The sequence below is a fragment of the Mauremys reevesii genome, linkage group 3 (assembly GCF_016161935.1).
Source record: "Mauremys reevesii isolate NIE-2019 linkage group 3, ASM1616193v1, whole genome shotgun sequence".
NCBI lineage: Eukaryota > Metazoa > Chordata > Testudines > Geoemydidae > Mauremys > Mauremys reevesii.
Genome location: NC_052625.1, coordinates 83501046 through 83524980, shown reverse-complemented (window position 1 = coordinate 83524980; position 23935 = coordinate 83501046).

Here is a 23935-nt window from a genome sequence, read left to right as displayed (position 1 = left end):
GTTTTGTAACCAGATAGGACATTTTTTAGCTGCATTTGACAGTTTTGTTTAAATGGAAGAATCTTAACAGCCCAATTGGCTTGGAATTCCTAACAACAGCTCCTCCTCCGCCCTTTCCTAGGTAAAGATTGAATCCAAAAGCAAGTGTCATTAGCAACGGCCATGGCAGTTCTGTGGATTTATTAGTGGGGAGTGTCAAGCTGATATACAAATCCTTGTGCTGGAGTCACAGCATTTTTAATCTCCTCAATTCACTGTAATTTCCACTGGCCTGGATCCCAGGGACATAACTCCATTCCGGAAATCAGGCTTCCTGGAGTTGCAGCCTTTTGTAATGCTACCATTTTTCATCCTGCACCATTAATAAAGGCCTCTTTTATGAGCAAATGTAACAAAAATACAGAGGGGTAACATTACAATTCTGCTGACTGCATGTGGGGCATGATTGTTTGCAAAACAGTGATGCTAACAGTGTGGAAATGAGTCGTCTTGGGCAGATATTTTGGGAGGAGCATGTCTGAAACAAAATGAAAAAGAAATCACTTTAGGTAAATGAAAATGTTTCTTTTTGATCATTTTGAAACATTTTGTTTCGAATTTGACCTTTTTATCCTTTTTTTAGTCTAAAGTTCCTAAAATTTCCAAATGAAAAAATCATTTTAACTTGAATATTCAAATCTTTCCGGTTTGAAAATGTTGAAATGGAATGTTTTCATAATCTCCAGACTTTTTTTCCTAGACATTTTCCAACTCAGGAGATTTGTCTAAGCCAAATCTGCTTTATAAATAGTTTCAGTTTCAACAAATCGGCAAAAAAACAGTTTGTCTGAAAATTTCCAACCCACTTTAGTACACAATAACCTGTCAAACACAGAGGTACGTTAGAAAAAAAATGATGAACTGCAGTTCCCTGTGAGATCACTAGGTGTCATGTGGCTATAAAGACGTTCTAGTTGGAATGAATACAATAGAGAAAAGTCAATACCAAAGAAATGTTAAAATGTATCTATTGCCAATATAACATTTCATTCCACTAATCCATTTGATTGGACACCACAGAAAGAATTAGGACTGTATAAAATTCTTTCCGCCCTGCAACGTGTATTCATTTGAATAACAATGAGTTCCTGTAAAAAGGACCCTCCCTTTTTTGTGGGACAGAAGGATTTTTAAAGAGCCAGGACTGTTCATCACACACCTTGGCCTGTAAGACCATCTGAAAAAAACCTGTTTACTTCTCCTGCTCTCCCAGTTGGGAGCTCAGTAGCCTTGTTTTTCCTTGGCATCCCTCTCTACAACTTAGAACTTGCTTCAGATCTTCCAATAAAAAAGGCCCTCTGCCACCCAGCAGTGCAACATTATCAGTGCTGGTAGAAAAATTTCTGGCAAAAATATATTTTGAGTAAAAATAGAAAAACAGTTTGCAAGAATGTTTGCAATTTGTCTTGCCTGTTTTGGCCAGCTCTAACCATGATGCGGTGTGATGCCTTCCGCTGAAGTCAATGGGAAAACTCCCATTGACTTTAGTGTGAGCAGAGTTAGGCCAGTGCAGAGTACTTATTATGAAAATCCCACACTATAAATAAAGTCTGAGAGGTCAGTTAGTAAGAGTGAGAGACAAACTTATTTACTCCAGCTGTATCATTCTTCCATTAAAAAGTTGTTCAGGCCTGGTACCAAGCACATAAATAACTATCCCAGATTCCCAGAGCCTTCTGTCCTCTCGCTGTCTCTCCCTCTAGCTTGCTCCTCTGCCTGAACTCTTCTGTCAGCAATGGCCCCACCCCGCATACTTAAAGCTCCTGTCCCCAGATATAACAAGGCACGATGGGGTGCACAAAAACCTGGAGTGTCCCAGGATCATGTTATCTGATGTGCAGAGCAATTCTCTATTTCTCTCCCTCTCTCAAACATATGAGTGGATATAAATGTCCAAAGAGTCAGCAGTTCACAAACAGTCTGAATGGCGCTTATGTGAATTTGTGGGACCCTCTCTGGTTTGGAAATTTTGCTGGGCCAGGCTTTCTCATGAGGATACCACACTTTCAGTCTGGTTGAAAATACCACAAGAATAACCTTTCTCATGGTATTTCAGTATTTATATTCTGGTTCCTGTCCAACCCTAAATCAGGAAGTGCAGAAGCGTGAGAAAATTTTATAAAAAGAAAAAAAAAAGTTTAATGATGGTTTTTGCTTCTCAAAAAAGTTTCTGTTCAGTTCAAGCCTGAGGCAAACATTTGGGCCTGTTCCTATTTATTCCAACAGGTTCACCCATTCTTAGTTACTAACAGGTGGGAGTGTCATACGGTTGCTAGAGCACAAGTGTGCAAGTCAGAAGAACTCTTGCTGTTGACTCCTGCTCTGCCAGTACTTGTGCGACTTTGGTTAAACAGCTCTGTGCCTCAGTTTCCCCGTGTGTAAATTAATATAATAGTTTTTACCCTTCTTTGGAAAAAGCTTTGAGATTCTTGGTTGAAAGGTGCTATGCAAGTGCAAAGTATTATGGTAATTAGTACACAATACAATGTATTTTGACACTAAAAAGTGAGTGTAAGTGTGTGTATATGTATTTCTTTAAACAGTGGAACATTTTTTCAGTGATTTAGGATAACAGGAATAAAACACTTTAATCAGTAGAATGAAGCAATGTAACTCATAACACGCACAGGAAAAAGATCCGTTGTATGAGACAGTGCCATTTTTGTGTACCACAACCACAGTTTTAACTACAGAAATTAAATCACAAATGCTTTAAAAATACAGTATTTCAACTGTTCAAATTGGTTACACTTGTGAACACGCAGTGGAAGGGAACAGACGTGCCTGGGTGTCCCTGAGAGCATAATGTGTCCTGCCGTACCGATATTACAGGGGATAATATGGGAAAAGGCAAAAGCCTAAGTTGAGTTCGCATGGCTGGCAGATAGAAAAAATAGTTTTTTACTTGTGACTCAAGCACATCGGAGATGGAAATTATTGAGAGACAATAAGCATGGAGCCCCATAATGCTATTTTTACAGCCCGGTTTTAGAGTACAGCCACACTTTAAAAGACGCATTCGTCTATATAAACATTTGAGAGTATCTGATCTAAACGATTTTTTATAAAGGGGACTTGAGCAGGGTAATATACTGTTCTCAGAACTCCAAGGCACTGCATTTAAAACTCATTGGACCGGATACTCCAGTCTGCTAAGGACACTTCATGCTACTACACATTGACCCTCTCAAATGAATGTGTCTTGCTTGCACTCCACGGTATGTCTATTCTGCAACCAGAGGTGTGACTGCAGCACACGTAGAGAGAGACTGGAGCTAGCTTTTATCTAACTAGCTCACATAAGAATAGCAGTGAAGCCACGGCAGCACAAGTGGCAGCATGGGCTGTACGGTCCTGCCCAGGACCCTGGATATGTATTCAAGCAGCTAGACTATGCTGCCATAGCTTTGCTGCTATTATTACTCAAGCTAGCTAGATCAAAGCTAGCTCAGGTATGTCTATATGTGCTGCAGTCACACATCTGACTGCAGTGTAGCCGTAACTCCAGAGCCTGTTGTTTAATTGCCATGATGTTGTTTAATTACAAGCCTAATTAAACAGGTGCATTAATAAGTTACGATCTTTTCTGTTCCTCATTGCCTTATTTTCTATGGCAGTTTGTAAAAAGTAGCTTGTAAAAAGAAATGCAACTTGTTACAGTAACCTCATGCCATTCAGTACATTATTGCACAAATTTCTTACAATTGGAGATTTGCTCCCTGACACACATAGATAAGGATTGCGGTACAACATGTGCCTATGTCCAGCAAAAACTTGTTTCTTAGATCTAGGATTCACAAACTCTATACAAAGAATTTGGCGGGGGGATTAATTTAGCATTAATTAATTACAAATAATAAAGGAAAGTGGTCGATCTTTTATGTGCACTTGAATGGGAAGACCTACCAATTCAGGTGGCTAGCACAGGTGAATACAATTCTTCTCATGCTAGCTGGTGAACTAAATGCTGATTCACTTGAAAGAGAACTTGCTTAACTTTCTAATGTTTACACAGCAGTGGACTGACAGGTTGAACATGCTTCCAAATCCCTTCTGTAGAAAACCATGTTGAACAAACTACTAAGGACTGACAGCCACGAGAGTGACTTCTTCTGCGTGTTATTTATTATTTGTATTTCAGTACAGCCTAGAGTCCAGCACCCCAGGGTGCGAGGCACTGTACAGACAGAGATGATCCATGACAAGCTTTCTATCTAAGACGTGATTGGTTCAGTTCTCTTCATCCCCACCCATAGGCCCCAATTCAGCAAAGCATTTAAGCACATGCTTAACTTTAAACAAGTGCTTGAGTTCCAAGGACTTCAAAGGAATTTATGCACATGCTCAAAGTGAAGCATGTGCTTCAGTGCTTTGCTGAATACAGATGGACTGCTGAAGGGAGGGCCATTGTCAGTTCTGTGTCCTGCAGCCACTTAACTTCTCAAACATCCGCTTGAACTGCAGGATTTGGCCCGACATTTGAAAAACGAGAAGGGTTCTACGTACAGAGCGGTGACTTGTTCTGGTTAGCTTTCTCTGTCCCCGTTTCATTTCATTTTACCCACTTCCGCTTTCCTTGTTTCAGCCAGTTCTGGAAGTAGAAGTGCTGGAGCACCACGCGAGAGGCTGTATTCCACCCCAACCCAACTGGCAGCAGGAATGACTGAAAAACCTCACAAAAAGGGCTGCTTTTGGGAAGCTTCCAGCGAATGTCTCAGACACAAGGTTCCAATATTACAGATAAGCACCTACGTTTTGGATGCTTATCTGAACTGAACATCGGCACTTTTTGAATGCCTCATTAAAATCAGCTGGCTAGCTTGAGTATTACAGTTTTTGCAGCACCATTTCCTTTCTTCAGTTCATTTGGGGCCAGCTAGAGGAGATTTTACCTGGAAAGTTGGCTTCAAAGGGACTATTCCCATGAGTAAATGCTCACCAGCATGGACGCTACAATCTGACCCTTGATGTTTCCTGGGTGTTTCTTTAGGACTTGTTAAATCACAGTAGAAACACTAAGTTTGTCAATATTCTAATTTCTGAAAACCAGACACCCCCCCGCCCCGCCTCTTCCTCTAAGGCACCGCCCCTGCCCCTCCTTCCTGAGGCCCTGCCCCTCCTCTTTCCCCAAGGCCCATCCCCCAAAGCCCCACCCCTGCTCTGCCTCTTCCATGGAGGTCACACCCCCTGCTCACTCCTCTTCCCCACTCCTCCCATTGCTCCCTGCTCTCCCCACTTCTTCATCACTCAATCCTTTCCATCTCCCTCCCTGCCAGCTGGGCTCCCTCTGCTCTGGGGCTCGGATGCGAACTGCAGCCTGATGCACAGCCTGCTGCCAGCCTGCCCATAAGATGCAGGTCGTAGGTTGCCCTGGCTGAGCACGGGCTGGCACAGGTTGATGACCCGGCACCTCGCCTCCCCCTCCCCCTGCCTGTGGTAACCAGATTTTTTGTGTCCAGTCAGATGTACTGACCGGACACTGTACAGGTTCCCTTTCTACCAGACTTTCTAGTCGAAAACCAGACCCCTGGCTAAGGGCTAGTCTACACTTACCAGCCGGTTCGACGCGGTGAGTTCGACTTCTCGGAGTTCGAACTATCGCATCTAATGTGGACGCAATAGTTCGAACTCCGGAAGCGCCGCGGTCGACTCCGGAACTCCACCACTGCAAACGGCGGTGGCGGAGTCGACCTTGGAGCCGCGGACTTCGATTCCGCGGCCTCTGGACGGGTGAGTAGTTCGAACTAGGGTACTTCGAATTCAGCTACGCTATTCACGTAGCTGAATTTGCGTACCCTAGTTCGACCCCGCTTCTTAGTGTGGACCAGCCCTTAGAAACACTCAGGGCAAAACAATGTTGGACTAGTCACATACTGTATTTTTTATGAAGAACATTTCCCAGTAAGGGAGACCAAGGATATTCATAACAGTGAGACCCTTAACCTTCTCGTAAGCCTTTAATTTCAGTAGTAGCTTTAAATGTCTTTTCTTGCAACTCCTTACCAATGCTTTGTGGAGCAATAGGAAACTAACAAGCCATAAGGAATGCGCAAGGCCAGTCTTTGGCCCATCCTGTACCCTAAAAATACAGCCTGATTCCTGCAGGGGTTATTTTCGTACCAGACGATGAACTACTTCCTCAAGATGAAAAGACTCAAATACCGGTACCCTCATAAACAGGATCTTGGTATATGGAGAATAATCAGAAAATTTAGACTGCATGAGGCTCATGCAGACACAGACAAAAACTCACACAAACACGTTGGCTAGTGAGATAAACAACACGGTTCTTAAGAGAAATTACCCAATTGAGATTTTTTTTTTCATGAAAAAAAAATGGTGACAATTTCCTCTGGGTTTCTTGCTCTGTATTGTCACCAGCTTTACCAGTTTGAACATGTCCTACCAACCTTCCTAACCTGCTGAGTAAGGGTATATCTACACTGCAATTAAAAACCCATGTCTGGCCCGTGCCAGCTGACTCAGGCTTGTGGGGCTCCAGCTAATGGGCTGTTTAATTGCAATCTGGTGCCAGAACCAAAAATCATCGATGCTGCTTTGAGAGCATGCAAACGGTTAAATGACTTTGCTACTTCGGTCCGCATCCTAGAAGTTGTAAAGGACAAGGCAGGCCCTCACAAGGAAATCTACCCTTATGTTATCCAGGAATTTAGACCAACTTTGAATGAATTGAGAATCTCTGCTCCAGAGAAACTGGGCCTGGACAAAGCATAAACGTAATTGATGGGCTGCACATGCATTTTATTAATGCTCCCTGATTGTATACAGTCGCCTGGAGACCCAGATGTTAAAATATTACCTTATTTGAAATAATTATTATTTATTTGCTCGGGCTGGAGCCCAGGCTCTAGGACTCTGCAAGGTGGGGAGGTCTCAGAGCTCAGGCTGTAGCCCGAGCTGGAACATCTCCACTGCAATTAAACAGCCCCTTAACCTGAGCCTTGCAAGCCCTAGTCAGCGGGCATGGGCCAGCCTTGCAATGTAGACACATCCTAAGAGTGCAAATAAACATGGCAAGAGATTATGTAGCTTCTGACTTCAGCACCTGATGCTTTGCTTGCTTTGTACCTTGAAGGTCGGTCTGCCTTATATAATAAGGAGGGAGGGGAGGACAGAGAGAAGGAGTGTGAGTCACAACAAACAATGTGTATCTCTGACTAACAAGGCCTAAAAAAGTGCAATGATGCATGTTTGAAAAGTGAAAAGGATAAAACGAGTACTTTTTAGGAATCTAGATATTACTTCTTAAACATTCCCTTTGCTGCTGCCTAGAGTCAGTGCTCAACTCTCTTTATTATACCCAGTGATTACTAGAAATATTTGTAGGTATATAGGTCCAGCTCCTCAAAAGTATTTAGTTGCCTAACTGCCACAATAAAAGTTATAAGAGTGCGTCCCAGCTCCCTACATATATTTAGTCTGGATTTTGAATGCAACAGGGACCCAAGCAAATTTGAAATTGGTGGCAAATCACCATCTGAGAGCTCGTTTCACTGATCAGGGTGTCCTGATCCAACAGTAATATCACTGACACCCACTCTTTCAGCAGGCCCTGTGCCTGGCCCTTCAAAACTGACTGCCTCCAGATCTCTGTTAGACGTGCCGCAGTGCCAAAACTGCTTACTAACAGGGCTACTTAAACAGAGATTTGCAAATGACACTTTGGCCATCCCTAGTTCTTGTGGCATGATGTACTCTGCTAGGTTCAACTTTTGAGAACCTAGAAATGACATCAGAAAACATTGAGAATCTTAAATTATACATAAAGATGAGGGAAAATACAGAACTATAGGACTGCACTCTCTGGAGAAGAGACTGTTAAGAGACCTGGTGTTTTTCAAGATACAAAAGGGGACAGTGAGAGTTCCCACATGAACACTCTCTTTTAGCCATTTAAGTTACGCCACCACTCGGGGCCCCCTAGGAAGAAGTCCCAGTTAATAAGAGACTTTGGCAGAGCAGAACCTGCAGTTGTTTTTATTCATAACTAAGGGCAGCAGTAGAGGCAAATAGCAAAGCCGTATTACAAGCAGAAAATGGGGCCAAATCCATCTGTGGTTTAACATCACTGGAGTCATTTGAGATACTTCGAGAATGAATTTGGCCCAAGATTTGTGTCAGAAAGGGAAATTATTACTGATGAGTATAGACATGACTTTGGTGTTGGGTTGCATAATGCTCTTCTCATTAGTTGTGGACAAAGCTCAAAAGCTTTGGAGATTTGGATCAATTTGGATAAGCACCCAAAACCTAGGAACTAGCCACACCACTTCAGTCTGCAGAAGTGGGTTGGAAATCTCCCAGGACCATTCCTTCTTGTGTTTATTTAGATATTTTAGCCTTTCTGCTTCTAGGGCAGAGAAACAATCATGAAAATAACAAAAAAAAAAAAACCAACCAACAAAAGAAGTTTTCAGTGCTTTCTCAAGCCTCAGGAAAGGGTCAGGTCAAGTTTATTTTGTGCTTTGGCTGAAGGTTTGAGTTGGGCAGGGATGGGGACTTATTTCTTATTTTATCCAAACAATTTTTTTCCAGACTTCGTTTTCATGTGCCTGTTGTCTTTAGAATGCTATAATTCCATCCTGGTGTATTGCTCATTGACCAAGGGGTCATCACACCAGACTTCCTCCAAGTTACAATTGCCATTCATGCTACAACCTATCCTCAATGAGAGCTAGCTCGATCAATTATCAGTAATCAACCATTCTTTGAAGCCCTTTTCCCTCCCTCCCAGATCCAAACTAACATGTATGCGAAGCTGGAAAACTAATGGATGTGGTCTAGCTATCGCACTTCTTGGTTGTGTTTTTCCCATAAATGCAAAGCAAAAATTTCATTCTTACGCTATGGAACTTTTTTCAGAAGAAAGCAAGAAAGCAAAAAAGAAAGCAAGAAAGCAAGCAAGAAAGAAAGAAAATTGCATGTCCACATGACACAGAACGGAGACTTACTGTAACAGTCTGCATGTGAATTAAAACATGGAAGGGCAGCTGCCCCTGTAGCAGGCAGAAAGGGCCAGATTCATTGTCGCCCTGTGTTCCTGGCATCCTCCCTCCTATGAACGACACCTGCACAGGGTGCCTTTGTACCACCCCTACAGAAACCCCTAGCACAGCAGGCAATCCATGGTGAGCCAGGAGCATGCAGAGATGTGACTGGAGTGGTCCTGGGCTTTGGCAATTCCCCACTGCCACAGAGGCACATGGGGGCTATAATAGTGGAAGTTGGGGCACAACTAGCCTGCAATGGAGACTGAACTGGCCCATAACAGTCCTGGAACTTAGAGGCACAAGCCATCTCCCCACAGTCCCGGCACCAGCCCTAGCATTGGTTCAGGGAAGAATTCCCATGAGAGACTCTGCATTTAAAGGTTCAGTGCATGCAAAACAAAATGGCATTTCTTTCAGTTACATAACTGCATACACCACAACTATAGGAAATAACTGGGATCTAGTGCCACCCTGGTATCCCAGCAAAAGCTTAGATGCCTTTATCCAGAGACAACCCATACCTGCTGATAGTGGGTGGGCAGAGTAAGGGCAGAGGTTTCAGCAAATGCTACTGATCATGCTCAGTACAAGCAAAGCAGCAAACTGGGGAGGGCATGTGACCCCCGCATTCCCTCTCCCCTCCACATTGCCTCTGCCTTTATCATTCTCCTGAGCTTTATTTCTCACCATGTTGACTAGAAAATGCCTACCATGTTCTAAAGAGTTCATTTGATCCGAATATAGCCTGGCATTGCCAGCGGTATTTGTATGCAAGCTGCTAGCCTACCATATGCAACTTCACTCTGTCATCAATGACGACAGGGGCCCTGTGGATAAAATAGTATGTGATCATGTAATTAAGGACTATATCATAATGCATCACACAAAGGGCCTAAATTAATGTTGCACAGGCAATGTCAATTCTGGCATTTTCTAACTTCTGAGTGCTTGATTTTGCAACCTTAATAGTGTTTGTTACTGTAGCATGTTGTGTATATTATATATAATTTATTATGTCAGAGGAAGCTTCTAACTAGGTTGGTAAAAAATACATTCTTGCATATGCAGTGTCATTTTGTAAGAGCAAGACAGTCAGCTCCCATTCTGCAGAATGTCCTGCAAGCCTCCCGCTGTCTTGTGTTTGTTTGAGCTGGATAGCTTGCCCTTGCCCTTCCCTGCCAGCAAACACTCTGTTCTCCTGCTCCTGTGTTCTCTCACTCTCTGCATCTTCCTGAGTCCTAGCAAATAATTAACAAAGAAAATCAATAAAAACATCGAGAGTGCTTTTCTGATTCTTCCAACAGCCCCTGGCAGCCACACTCCCAGCTTACACACTAGACTCTCCCTACAGTGCCACCCAAACCACTCATCTTGGCTTCCCCAGCTGCTCCCCCACCCACTCTCCATGCACACCTCTGATGAAACAAAGCTAAAGGAAGGAGCACATGCAACTTTCCTCTCCGGCGATATGTGTGGAGCTTACAAAACTGGGTAGTGCTGCATTTCCCTCTTGGCAGAGACAGGAAGTCTGCAAACCGTCCATGGTGTCACGGTGTCTCACAACATAGAATCCTGCCTAGCAGGATTTATGACTTTGTTTGCCCTTTCCAGAAGAGTTGCAAGTCACTGAAGACTGGAAATGTTAATCAATTTATGTTTTCTTCTTTGTGGGTTGTTAGGCAGGGCTTGATGGGGGATTTTGCAGTAAATTTAGTGCTTGTGAATGAAGCAAGTTTAACAACCCTGAAGGTTGAAGGACTTTGGCCACAGAACAGATATGACATGGGCAGTGGCAGTGTAAGCTTCTTCACTGCCCCACTCGTGACCTGGAAGGTCCACTTCTAAAGTTAAGAAGGTAGCTCATTCTCTATCTTCTCTCAGTCCTTTGCCTCTCTGGTGAGACTGACTACAAAGGTGTCAATGGGTGCAATTATAAAGGTGGCTACAAAGATCCTGTCCAAGAAGAACCAGTTGAGACATCAATTCACTGTACATATATTACCAAGCAACAATCAGCTGGTAATGACTTTTGGTTAGTTCTCAACTAAGCCAGATATAAACCAGTGCTCCCAGTTGCCCTATAGAGAAAGGCTCCATACACTATTACCAACCTGCTGAACACTGAGCCCTCTGATTGGCTGGCTTTACTGATGTAATATGCCTCTTGTGTATAATGCCCCATGACATCAGAAGGCAAATATGTGTAAAGCATAAGAAGTCATGATAGGAAAACATATCTAGACATCAAGCCTGCCATCTCATGAGGACAGGATTTCTGGAATCTCCTGGTTATGGACAGGTTAGGAATAATGTGACCACAAGAATAGCTTTTATTAATAATTATTATTATTATTATTATTTTATTATTTGTATTACTGTACAGCCTAGGAGCCCTAGTCATGGACAAGGACCCCATTGTGCTAGGTGCTGTACAAGCTTAGCAGCATTTTATTTCAGCTTCTGGTCCTGGCCAGGGTTTGTGGAGGCATGTGAGCATTGACAGCTCTGTATGGGGGAGGGAAATAGTTATCAAAACTTCCTGGAACTCCAGAAAGATTCAGCTACAGTTTTGCAAGAAGGTTTGGGCCATTCCTTATGTTATCTAAACTGCTTTGCCATCCCCAATGTACAATATAGCATACCTTCACCAAGCTGCTACTCATTTCTCTCATGTTACTGCCATGTCCTTATCAGATTAGCAAGATCAAACTTGCTTGAGAGTTGCATTGCAATTCAGCTACTCTCACCATGAACACTGGTAATATTAACCCCTCAAATGCCATCCACTTGATTCTTCACTTCATTGTTTTGCTTCCATTTGGGGGGAGGCAGGGATAGACCCCTGCTTTGAAATACAGTTTTAAATGATTTGTTCTTTCCTACTTCTTATTTCTGAAACAGAACATTTATCAGTAATAAATGGAAGAATCTGTCCAAGCTATCAGGAAGCTCAGTGTCTCCTGCTAGTTGTTTTTAGGATTTTAAAAACACTCATCTCTATAATCCTTATAATGGTTGTTGCACAATATAACCAAGTATGAACTGAATCCCTAACAAACTAAGGGACAAACCCACATGCCCGTGCTCAACCTGAATACCTGGGTTGGGTAATGGGGGAGGAACTCTTCCCATGCTGCAGAATAGCTGAAGATTGCTTTGGCCTGCTAGCTGACCTAACTCTCTGTGCCCCCATGACATCATGGAAGACAGGAATATCCATGCAGTGATGGATCCTCTGGCATCATGCTCATTCATTCTATTGACTTCTTAAGCACTGCTACAAAGGGAGGCAATGCGGAGTAAGGCTCTGTATTATGCAAGGAGCACGTGTCCCTCCAGCCCACCCTTGGCCACTGAAACCAAACTAGCTCTGCTGCCAGCCAACCCTTCACAGCTCTTTCAGCAGGGACAGAATTTGCCTGGATATGAAGTTTCAAAGACAACTGCCCAGGGACAATGGCTCTCAGACTGTGGGCCGTAGGCCAGTAGGAGTTCACATGGCCTTTTCTAGTAATCGCCAAAACCATGAGAATAAGCACAGACCACCACATGGAAGGTGGAGGACTGGCAGATGGAAGGTGAGCTGTGCAACTAGAGAATCTCTTTCCAATAAATGATCCAGTAAATGCAGTGTCTGAGGACCAGTGACCTGGTCATCATCTGGTGCAAATCAACAAAGCACCAGTGAAGCTACACTGATTTACACCAACTCAAGATTTGGCCTTCAGGTTTACATTCAAATTTTGGACTGTATTACAACTACAGAGGGGAGAATAAACCAGCAGCCATAAGTACCCAGAGGGGGAACAAAGATTTGATAATGGGCTCTTCATTCTAGCAGACAAAGGTATAACAAGATCCAATGGTTAGAAACAAATTCAGACTGGAAATAAGGCACACATTTTTAACAGGGAGGTAATTAACCACTGGAACAATTTGCCAAGGGTAATGGTGGATTGTCTATCACTGGCAATTTTTAAATCAAGATTGAATGTTTTTCTAAAAGTCATGCTGTAGTTCAAACAGGAATGATTGTTGGGAAGTTCTCTGGCCTGTGCTATGCAGGAGATAAGACTGGATGATCACAATGGTCCCTCCTGGCCTTGGAATCTATGAATCTATTAACTGCCTTCCACAAATACACCCCCAGAGGCATCAGTAGGAGTTCAATGCTTGAAGTAGGGAACCTGAACTCAAACTGATACTTTTCTGTGGTCCAAAAACATTCCTTTATTATTTCATTTCAGTATTTTTGTCTTCTCCTGCACTTCCTAGTTTCAATAGGGGCAGGAAATGAAGTATCGAAACATCACAACAGAGGCTATTCTCATGCTCCTGTATTTCCAATCTGGCCAGAACCAGGGACTATTGGCATTCCTGTCCTCACGTGATTTCTGACCTGGTTTCAAGCAGATTCACCTAATACGCTTCAGATGGTTTATTTAAACCCTCCTGAGGTTTGCTCATCACTAGCTGTAAGCTCTAAAGCACCTCAAAGCCAGAAAGGTCGTATTTGCGGTGTACTGTTTAATACAGTCCTGCTTGCTTTCTCATGAGTGTATTCTAAATTGCCAGAATGAAAGAAATCTGGAGTGAAATGAAAGGACATTTTTTTTTTTTTATATTTATGACAGCAATAAATTCCCCTAAGGCGATGCCCTTTGCATTTAATATAGAGAGTACCAAGCGTGGCCGGGTAATGGATATTTTATGAATGCAGCTTGCCTTGAACGATTGATTGCTTAATTATGACGTAAAAGATTGACGCGTATAAAAGAGTCATGGTAAGAAAGTACAGAAATCATTAAGGGTCATGAGTGGTGTATGATTATATATCCGTTTCAATACACTAGTAGCTAAACGATAATGGCTTGCATCTTCTGTGCACAGCCTCTTGCTTAAAAGTACAGTTTTATAAAATTTCTTATTGTATTACATTTTCTGCTTATCCAGGACAAAAGGAGCCCTGTGCTCTACTTTGTAGTTTATCTTTAGGCTGTGGTGGGGGGGGGTGTCTTTGTATATTTCTGTTTCCGTGGATAATATTTTTCTTACTGGAAGAAGGTAAAGGGTGTATGCAGGGAACTGTTTCCTCTAGGTCCTAGTGCACTTCCGATGTTAACCTCCTGTCGGCCTTTAAGCCATGAGAAAAAGTCAGTCGAGCTGCAATTTCACAATGGAAAAGTGCAAACACTGTGTTTTCTTTCTACTGCTATTTTCCAGCCCTGCCTGGCTTTGTCTGATTCAGTGTGGCCATATAGCTTAAATGAAATGAATAAATAAACAAGAAGCAAAAAGAAAAATGAAATAAGATGGGTCAGTTACTATTTAGTGATGTTTCCCTGGGTGTTCATATTTAGCTACTCAGTCCACTGTTATAAATAATAAATGTATACAGCATATCAGTGCTTTAAGGAGAATGTTCTCACACTGGCCTGCTATGTGCCTGATCCTTAAACAGCCAAAACTCCCATGGAGAACTGGGACTAAAAGGCTAAATTCATCCTTGGTGTAAACTGTACTGAAATCAATGAAGTCACATTAGGGATGAATCTGAGCGTAGGAATGAGATCCTCAACTGGTGTAAATAGACATAGCTCCATTTAATTTCTGGGCCTGCATGGTTTTCTCCATGAAGGATACCATGGTTAGCCTCTTCAATCAAGGAAACTAATAATTTACTCATAGATACTATGGGCCTCATTCTCATTTACTTTGAGGCTATTTTACACCCCTCTGGCAATGATAGGAGGCCTCTAAGTGGGTGTAACTGTCATTTGTACCTGCCTTAGGGCCACTTTACACAGCCAAAGAGACATAAAGTGGCCTTAGTGAAAATGAGAATCAGGCTCCATGTGACAGGAAATAATAGTCGGGGGAAATTGTATCCTTGTATTCTTTATATTATAGGGAAATTATCTACCCTTTTGCCCGTACATGCCATGCTTCCGACATGCTTTGCATGGATGGTAGTCGCTAGTATTTGCAGCTTGATTTTAAGATGGCGCTGTTGATACTTAAAGCCCTTATCATAGAGGGACATGATAGTATTGGGGCTGGTTCTCTACTGCCTTGCCCTTTTGTAGCCATTTAAACTAGCATATAGTGGGCATATAATGCCGCCATGATCTGGTAGTATTTTACCCCTACTTTGCACTCCCTTTGCACAGTTGCAAATGACTACACAAGTTCCAGGGTCACAGAATCATAAAATCATAGGACAGGAAGGGACCCCGTTCCGTTTCAACCTGGCAGACATCTACTCGCCAATGCCAGCGAGGGCATCTACTGGGCAGGACTGGGTCATGGACAGATGGGACCAGGAGCGGCAGAAGCTCCCTAAAAGTGTGGGGGGGGGTCACTGGCACCTGGACCGTGGCCCCGCCTCCACACTGCTCCTTCCCCCCAAGGCTCCTCCCTCACGCCACCTCTTCTCCCCAAGGCCTCGCCCTCATGCCACACATTCCCACCAAGGCCCCAGCCCCAGTCACTCCTCTCCACCTCCTCCCCCCATTTCTTGCCCTTACGGCAAGTAAAAAGTGATGGGGCCATGGCCCCCCCATTCCAGTGCACCTGGGCCTGGAGGTGACAGAATGGTCACACTTGAGGGGAATGGTCAGAAGAGTCTGTGACCCCTACAGCACATTCCCCTCCTGAGCCTGGACTGGAACCCAATATTACTGGGTCTCACCATTCTTCTGCTGTCAGCAGATATCACACTAGCAACATGTGTCTCATCCCCCTCTAGTGCTAGTCTACCACTACTGATATGAATTACTCCATTAGGTCAAGTCACAGAGGTCTGTGTGTGGATCTAAAGGTTGACCCCTGTGGGTCTCAGCATGATGCCACATGAGGGAATTTCTGTTTATCTGTTTGCTTTTTAAACCCTTAGGAAATTACATACCAATAAAACTACATGGAAAGAAAATTATTAATGTTGCAAAGTCAAGCCAATAGAAGTAAGGAAATGCCAGAATTAAGGTTGCCTGTGCAACCTTTATCCAGCCCGTTTGTGCTCCTTTAATTACATGATCACATCTTATTTATCTTATTAATTGTTCAGCTCTGCTGCATCATGGCAAATATGATTGTGACAGAGTCCAGAAGATCACCTTGTTTTCCAGCCAGCAAGGAGTCAATTCCCTGCTTAGACCTATGTGGTGGAGTAACAAGTCAGGGCAGAGGATTGATGGCTAGTTGGACTCTCAGAAGAAACTATAATAATCACTCTCTAGCAAGGAAGAAGGGCCTTGAGAAAGGTTTGCTCTGCACGCAGTTAGCACAGGGCTGATCTATATACCAAGCTGGGAATTTCTGTCTGCTTTCTACCTACTCTGTAGAACCATTTTGATTTTCTTACAATCAATGCACTCTACAATCTCAAAAATCCAACCTAGAAGAGGGCAGCTTGCTGAATGGAAAGCTCTTCCTTCGCTATTGAACCAGCTGATCCACTACACCCACTTACACTGTTTGTTTTTATTTTTATATCCCCCTAGTATTTATTTTTCATGAGGCAAGATTTTGGTGGGGCTTTGTTTCATTACACTCCCATTGTAGCAAAGTCACAGTCAACCTCATACCTTTATGGCAGCTAATATTATATTATCAGGTGGTCGGAAATAGATGATACATGTCTCTGTTGACGTTACTGGTGTCCACTCCATTAAGTTGTCTCTTTTCTGCCTAGCTTTTTGCATGACCATACAAGGGAGTAGATGGCAGTGAGTATTCCCCTTTTTGTGGCTATGTCTCATCTTATGGTCTCTTAATACGCAAGGGGGTAGGTGAGTGATGCATGCAGAGACATTGGAAAGTGTAAATGTATGCCTCATCCAGAACCCCTTATCTGGACTAGCACCTCCCAAGAAGATTCATGTTTCCAATCATTTCATTGGCCTCACTGAGATGAGACGAGCATTCATTCAACATAACATAAGAACATAAGCATGGCCATACTGGGTCAGACTAAAGGTCCATCTAGCCCAGTATCCTGACTTCTGAGGGCATGTCTACACTTACCTCTGGCGCGATAGATCTAGCGGGGGTCGATTTATCGCTGTGGAGATTAATGGAAGGCGGAGGCACACATCAGAGCCCTAGGAGGGCTCCTGTTAGGGCCTTAGTGGGGCTCTGGGTGATCGCTACTTCCCACCACCCAACACAGATGTAATGAGGTTGAGTAGTGTCCACAAAAGCGAAACTAACAACTAATTATTCCTCAAGAAAGGCTTTTAATGACTTATAACTATAAAGGCAATACAGACAGAATAAGAAAAACAGAATTAAAGACCAGCACTGAGTGAGGATTGATATAAATGGCAAGTTATACTGGAGGCAAGCACAAGTACAAGTAATATTATGCATTAACTACCTATTCCTATAAGTACATATATAAAAGGCAAATAATATTGAAAACAGTTACAAGAACATGTAACGTTGTTAATTTTGATTGCCCAACAATCCTACATGTACTGTAACCAATTCCAACAAAATACAATTCTACATGTAATACTAATACATTGATTAACTATATTCTACTAACCTTAACCTATCTATAACTTTATATAATCAATCTATAAATTCTTATTGACTTTTATGATAACTTGATGGTAACTTATATTGAAGACAGACACAGTAACTTACAAAACTACTATGATTTATAAAACTTTACCAATGCTGTACCTGTTTCCAGCAAGGCATAAAACATATACTGTTACTATATAATGATTAACTATTGACTACTACTATTTTTAAACAACTTAAAGAATTTACTAATAAACTTAACCTATAGTATTAATACAGATTTAAGATTAACCAGCTCGAGCATAACCAGACCTTTTTAGTTCAAATCTCACCCTGCATTCGTCCAAAGATACGTTACCTTCCGTTGACAATTTCCTACACTGGCCAGGCACAGATAGTCAGTGAAGCACAAGTCCCTTTGGTTCAGGGGGCGTATGAGCCTGACAAAGAGCGATTTCTTTTAGGTCCACACACACACACACACACACACACATGCGCCTTTGCATCTTATTTATACAGTATTTGCTGGCCATGCTTCAAAACAAGTCAACCAATCAAGGTGGCCAAATATTCCAGGGTGGCATTTGCGGTTGTTTTGAACTAATGAACTGTGCACCTGTGCCCAGCTCATCTCTTCTCTATGCGGTTAATTGTGGTCAATTTGCTAGACTCAAAAATGCTCGAATCAGCTCAAAGAGGTGTCTGGTTGCAGAGCATAGTAACCACAAGCCTGTATCAACCTTTACAGAGTTTCCTTCTTAGTCTATAAAGCTTCCTAGATAGATTATGCTTATGCTTGCAGGATTCTACTGTACTCACTTCTTACAACTTCCGGAAGTTTGAGGCCTATCAGCACTTAGCCTGACACTACTTGACAAGGCTTATGCACATTAATCACAATCGCGTCTAGTGAGGACATAATAAATCAACCGCCGAGTGCTCTCCTGTCGACTCCGGTACTCCACCAGAGCAAGAAGCGTAGGCGGAGTCAAACACCATGGTAAGTAGCTCTAAGTAGGTCAACTTCAGCTACACTATTTTCATAGCTGAATTTGCATAACACCTCCCCTTCCCCAAAGTAGACCAGGCCTGACAGTGGCCAGTGCCAGGTGCTTCAGAGGGAATGAACCAAACAGGTGATCATCAAATGATCCATCCTCTGTCAATGCTTCAGCTAGGTCATTCCATGGATGACCTAGATGAAGCTGGAGGACTAAAATCTTTCCAAATATTGCTAGATATATCACACAGACTTCTTTAGGCAACATTTGCCAGAGGTGTTTATATTTGTGACACTGTATTAGATGAGTCTTATGTCTAGGAGGGAGTTCTCCCTGTCCCACTGAATTGCAGTCTGCTCAAGATGTCTAGGATCCCAGGTGCAGCAACATTTCACTAAAGTTGTGACAACTGGACCAAATTTTATTCAGCTAAAGAAGAGACAAAAGCATGCTGTTCCGAGACAAGGGACAGGAGAAATATGGTACTACTGTACTAAGGAATAAATGGTCAGAGGCAGCAATGCGTACATGATTTGTTTTAAAATAATACACAGGACTTACTTGACCTTGTGTCAATTTCTAAAAATGGGTCTGGCTGATGCTGCAGATTTCCGGAGTGGATGTGGAAATAAAGGAACTGTCCTATACACATCATCGGGGTTTCCAAAGGCTCAGGACTGATTTATTTATTTTGGGATAAGCGTTCAATTTTGTAAATCTAGTGGTAATGAAAAAGATCACAGAAATTCCAGTGTTTGCTCCCTGGGTGTAGACAGAGGAGCTGTCAGTTCTGCAGAGGGGAAAAAATAGCTAGACTTTGCAACTTTATCTGAATCCTGTTGCGAGACACTGAGAGGTTAGTTAGATGGGCGGCTATTTAAGGAATGGAAGAGCTTATGGCCACAAATGTTGTATCTAAGGCTAATTTACAGGGACAAGAGACAGGCTGACGGGTCCAGTGAAATATGGGATCCATTTCTAAGAAAGAGGAAGGGTACATAGTATAAAACCATTTAGGAGGACAGAACAGTTTATTTAGGGAAAGTAATCATATGTTAGTAAGAAACAGGCACCATCAAAGACTCAGTCACATTAACTGTGGCCAGCCAAGTTGCGTATAGAAGTAAACCGAATACTGACTTGTTACAAACTTATAACTTGCATTGTGAACAGATCTGAATATAGGGAGCCAATTTCTATTCTTAAGGTACATCTACACTGCAATGTAAGACCAGGGTTAGTGGGTCTTGAGTCAGCTGACCTGTGTTAGAGACCCTGGGGCTTGAGCATCTACACGGATATAACATGGCTGGGCCCTAAAGCTTAGGAGGGCTGAAATATGTGATGGTTTGAAAGCAGGACTGGAGGAAGTGTTGGCAGTTCAAGATATTACTCTACAAGACTCACACGATCCACTTCAGCTACCTTACCACTGTGCTTCAGTACAGAAAGAACTCTCCCGCATGAAGCAGGAGTTGAGGACTGCAGTGTGCCCAAGGACAGCAGATGGAATCTCCAACAGACTACAGAGAATGCTTGGCTCACCAGCAGAGCTCTGCTGATGTTGTGTGCTGATGAATCGCAAGCACCCATGTGAATTTCCTTAACAAACATACGCCCTTTTTTATCAAATGTAGAAGAGATTTCACAGCGATCCAAACAGCAGCCAACACGCTTCTCAGTATCTGCCCAAAGACTGCTCTGCTAAATAGCACTAAATCTAGCTGATTTGACTGAACTCAGGTGCAGGCTGGAATATTAGTTGCCACAAATGTATCATCTTTTACTCATCCCAGATACGGCCAGCCAGTCAGAACACAGCCACTCACCTGGACTGCAGTTTAGCCCATAAACTATGATGTGATTAACCCTTTAATTGCTGCAGCACACACATCTAACAACTTATGTAAGGATTCCCCAATCAGGATTGCACCAAGAAGTTTTAAAAGCTCTCCATTTAGGATACAAAACAGCCTAAACATCAACGATTATATTCTCTCCAGAAGGACATTCTGGCTATTTCTGAATGGCTGCCTTAGCAGCATGAGGTGAAACCATAGTAGAAATGTGGGCACAACTGCCTGATGTTATTGATTCCAGTCAACAAACGGAGCAGTGTAATCTGTCTGCTTTTGTTCCGTTCACTTTGGTGGTGTGTTCTCATTAGCCCCCCATGGATAGTCAACCTGTCAGGAGGTCTGCACTCCAACTGCCTGACCTCTGACTTCAACTCATTCTTCCACAAATTAATTTCCCAAATTGACAAATTAAAGTGCACAGAATGCCCAAGGTCACTAAATCACACTGGGTTCTGGTAAATGTCAACCAGCATTGGAAGAAAAAGAGGAGGGTCCAGGGGAGGAGGGGAGAAAGAAAAACAAAATGCATTAATTGGAAAGAAATGAAAGAAAAATCGACATCTGTATCTCTGATTTGAAGGCATAACTCTTGGTTTGTCTCATTAAAAATAGATTTTGACAAATCAAAGCAAATGGACCAGGACCAAGCTAATTCCTGCTTGGGAAGGATGTCTTGTGAAGGGTGCACGACTGTGTGGTTTAACTTGTCCTTGGAGAATGATGGGCCCTATGCGTAGGGCTGAAGCACTAGGGAAGAAATGCTTCTCCTAGGGCCCCTGCTTCTATGTGGTTGGTTAGGGTTTATAGACTGGAAGAGTTAAGTTAGCCAATTTGGACTAGATTCTTGTACAGTTCCTCACACTGCCTAGTATCTTACTTCTGTGAATACACCATTTGAGATCAATGGGACTACTCATAGAGTGAGGTACTACACAGCCAGAGTGTCAGGTTCTAGTCCAGAAGTCCCACAGCACGCAGCCCACACTATAGGGAGGCATATAGCTGTATCACCCCAGGAGCAACCCAAGGAAGGCATGGTGGCTCTGTGAACCACAGTTCTCTCTCTGCTTCCCCCTTGCTAAACTTAATTGCAGTAGCTGTTCATGATTTCTTTAAAATAAGAGTTTCTATGGAAATAATGAAAAGTGTTTAAATGTAAGTCTGTCATTGAAGCAGCTGTAATCTAAACATTAGTGTAAGAGAATCACAACCTGACATTGACTGAAGGCATTTATCATTTACTTCTGGCCTAGACCAGCAGTAAATTGGTAACTGTGCTCTGGCCAGTGACTGGGGGGAGGTAGATCCAAGGCTCTGCCCATTCTCCAGCTCTCTCCAGTCACCAGCTCTAGGGAAGGTGCTAGCAAATGAGCAGCTCCATGTATTCCTTCAGAGCCAAATGTAGTAGGAAAAGAGCCTGGTACGTATAGCCTTGTATCAGAGGCCTGGTCTGAGGTAGGACCTGTTCACAGAATCTGGCAAGAACGGGGCTGATATTGCAGAAATACACATTCCTAAGAGTACTCTCACAAACACATCCTGATATTAAGTGGTACCAGAACATCCCAATATCACGGATGGTACAAAAACATTCCCCAAGGATAACAGGAACACACTGACCCCTCCTGATAGATAAGGTTAGGATGTCAGTACACAGTACAGATGTTTTGATCTAACCAACATGTACAAGCCACATCAGGGGGCAGTAACTAACTATGTCAGAGGCAGTACATAACTTGTTTGTATCAGGGTATAAAGATGTATCTCAGAGGGAGTATTTTTGTCCAGCCGAGCGGGGAATGGAAAGTCCCGCCATTCACTGAGCATTCCATTGTCATGGGCATATATGTCTTAGCATCCTTGTAGAGTCTTCCAGATGCTATTATCGTGCTTTGTCGACAATAAATCTGGCCTGACGCCTTCGTACCTTAACAGATCTTGTGGTCTTTGGGCAGTTCACTCGAGGTCTGCTGTGCCAGCTGTCGGCACAAAGCTGGGAGCACACAGGGAGAATACACACACACAACCAAACATCTGACCACACCAAGGTGGCACATGTAGGAGCATTAGGAAGTGGGGTTCGTGCTTCCCAGACAGATTTATAATCCAAGTAACAGTGTAGCCCAGGGGACCAAATTCCGCCACCCTTATGCATGTACTCAGCATGAGTAAGGGTCACAGAATCTGGCTCAGAAGTGATGAAAAAAACACAAGCAATTTCCATGCAATTGATTAGTTTTACATAGTGTTAGCTGGCACTATGGGGCCAGACTGGGTTCAATATAATAACAAATATCATTTACCCACTGGCACTTACTGATGTCACAAAATACTCCCACAGGAAATCATGTATCCTGAGTTGCCTGATGTCACAGAAAGTGCAAGGACCTGATTCTGACCTCTGTTATGCTCATATAAATCAGAAGTAAATAGTGTAAGACACAAGTGTACTTCCAGTGCAAGTAAGATCAGATTCAGGTCCCAAAATTCAGAGATGCATAGGTTTTAGGGCCAGAAGAAACAGTTACGATCATCTCCTGAATAACGCAGGCCACGGAATTTCACCCAGTGATTCCTGCATCAAGCCCATAACTTATGGCTCAACAAGTGTGGATGGTGGGCTCGGTATATGGACTAATTCAATAAAAATGACTTATCGAGGTTGGACAGCATGGGTGATGCTCATCCTTCATTTACTCCCATTGGCTTGAACTGAATTGCACCAAGGATTAATTTTGCCCTACATAGCTTATCAATACTCTGCATCAGTAACACTGCGTAAAAGCAAAGCACATCTGGGATATCAGAAAGATGAAGATGAACAAGAGCAATGGGAATTTAAAAATGTACTGAGACAGAACTTGGTTTTATATTGTAATGATGATACACAGGGTATCACAAGGGTATTTTATACAGCACTGAATCATGATGGAAGTGCAGTGACTGCTGACACAAATGTAAGTGCAGTGTTATCTGCTAAGCAGTACCTTTTGCCTGGGCAGCCCCCACAGAGGGAAAATCTTAGTTTATGCCTCTTTGCAGGAGTAGCATAGTACAGTATCACCAGTCTTCCCACACTCCTGCCCCCCAGCCCTCGTGCAATTCTGAAGTGACAGCATTTGACACAATATGGGCCCAAGAATAGTACCTGGTCTTCAACTGACAGGGCTAATAACTACTGGTGTCTACTATTTCTTAATTAAGGGCTAGAATGTGGTGTTGCCACGTGCTCTATGTATGTAGCAATGCCACCCCAGAAGACACACAGGGAAAGTATCTAAGAGGCACAGTTCCCTCTCTGCTTCCCTTTTGCTCCAGGAAAGTAGTAATCTGCAGCTAATCTATATCAACAGCACCTCTGTACGTGCTTAGATGCACTGGCTGGTGCCTAGTGGATGAACCCAAGGGATGATGCCCACATACCTTGTCCAGTGCAGAGCAGCCCATGTACAATGCCCACTTACTCCTGTGCACCCAGATCCAAGGATACAGTGGC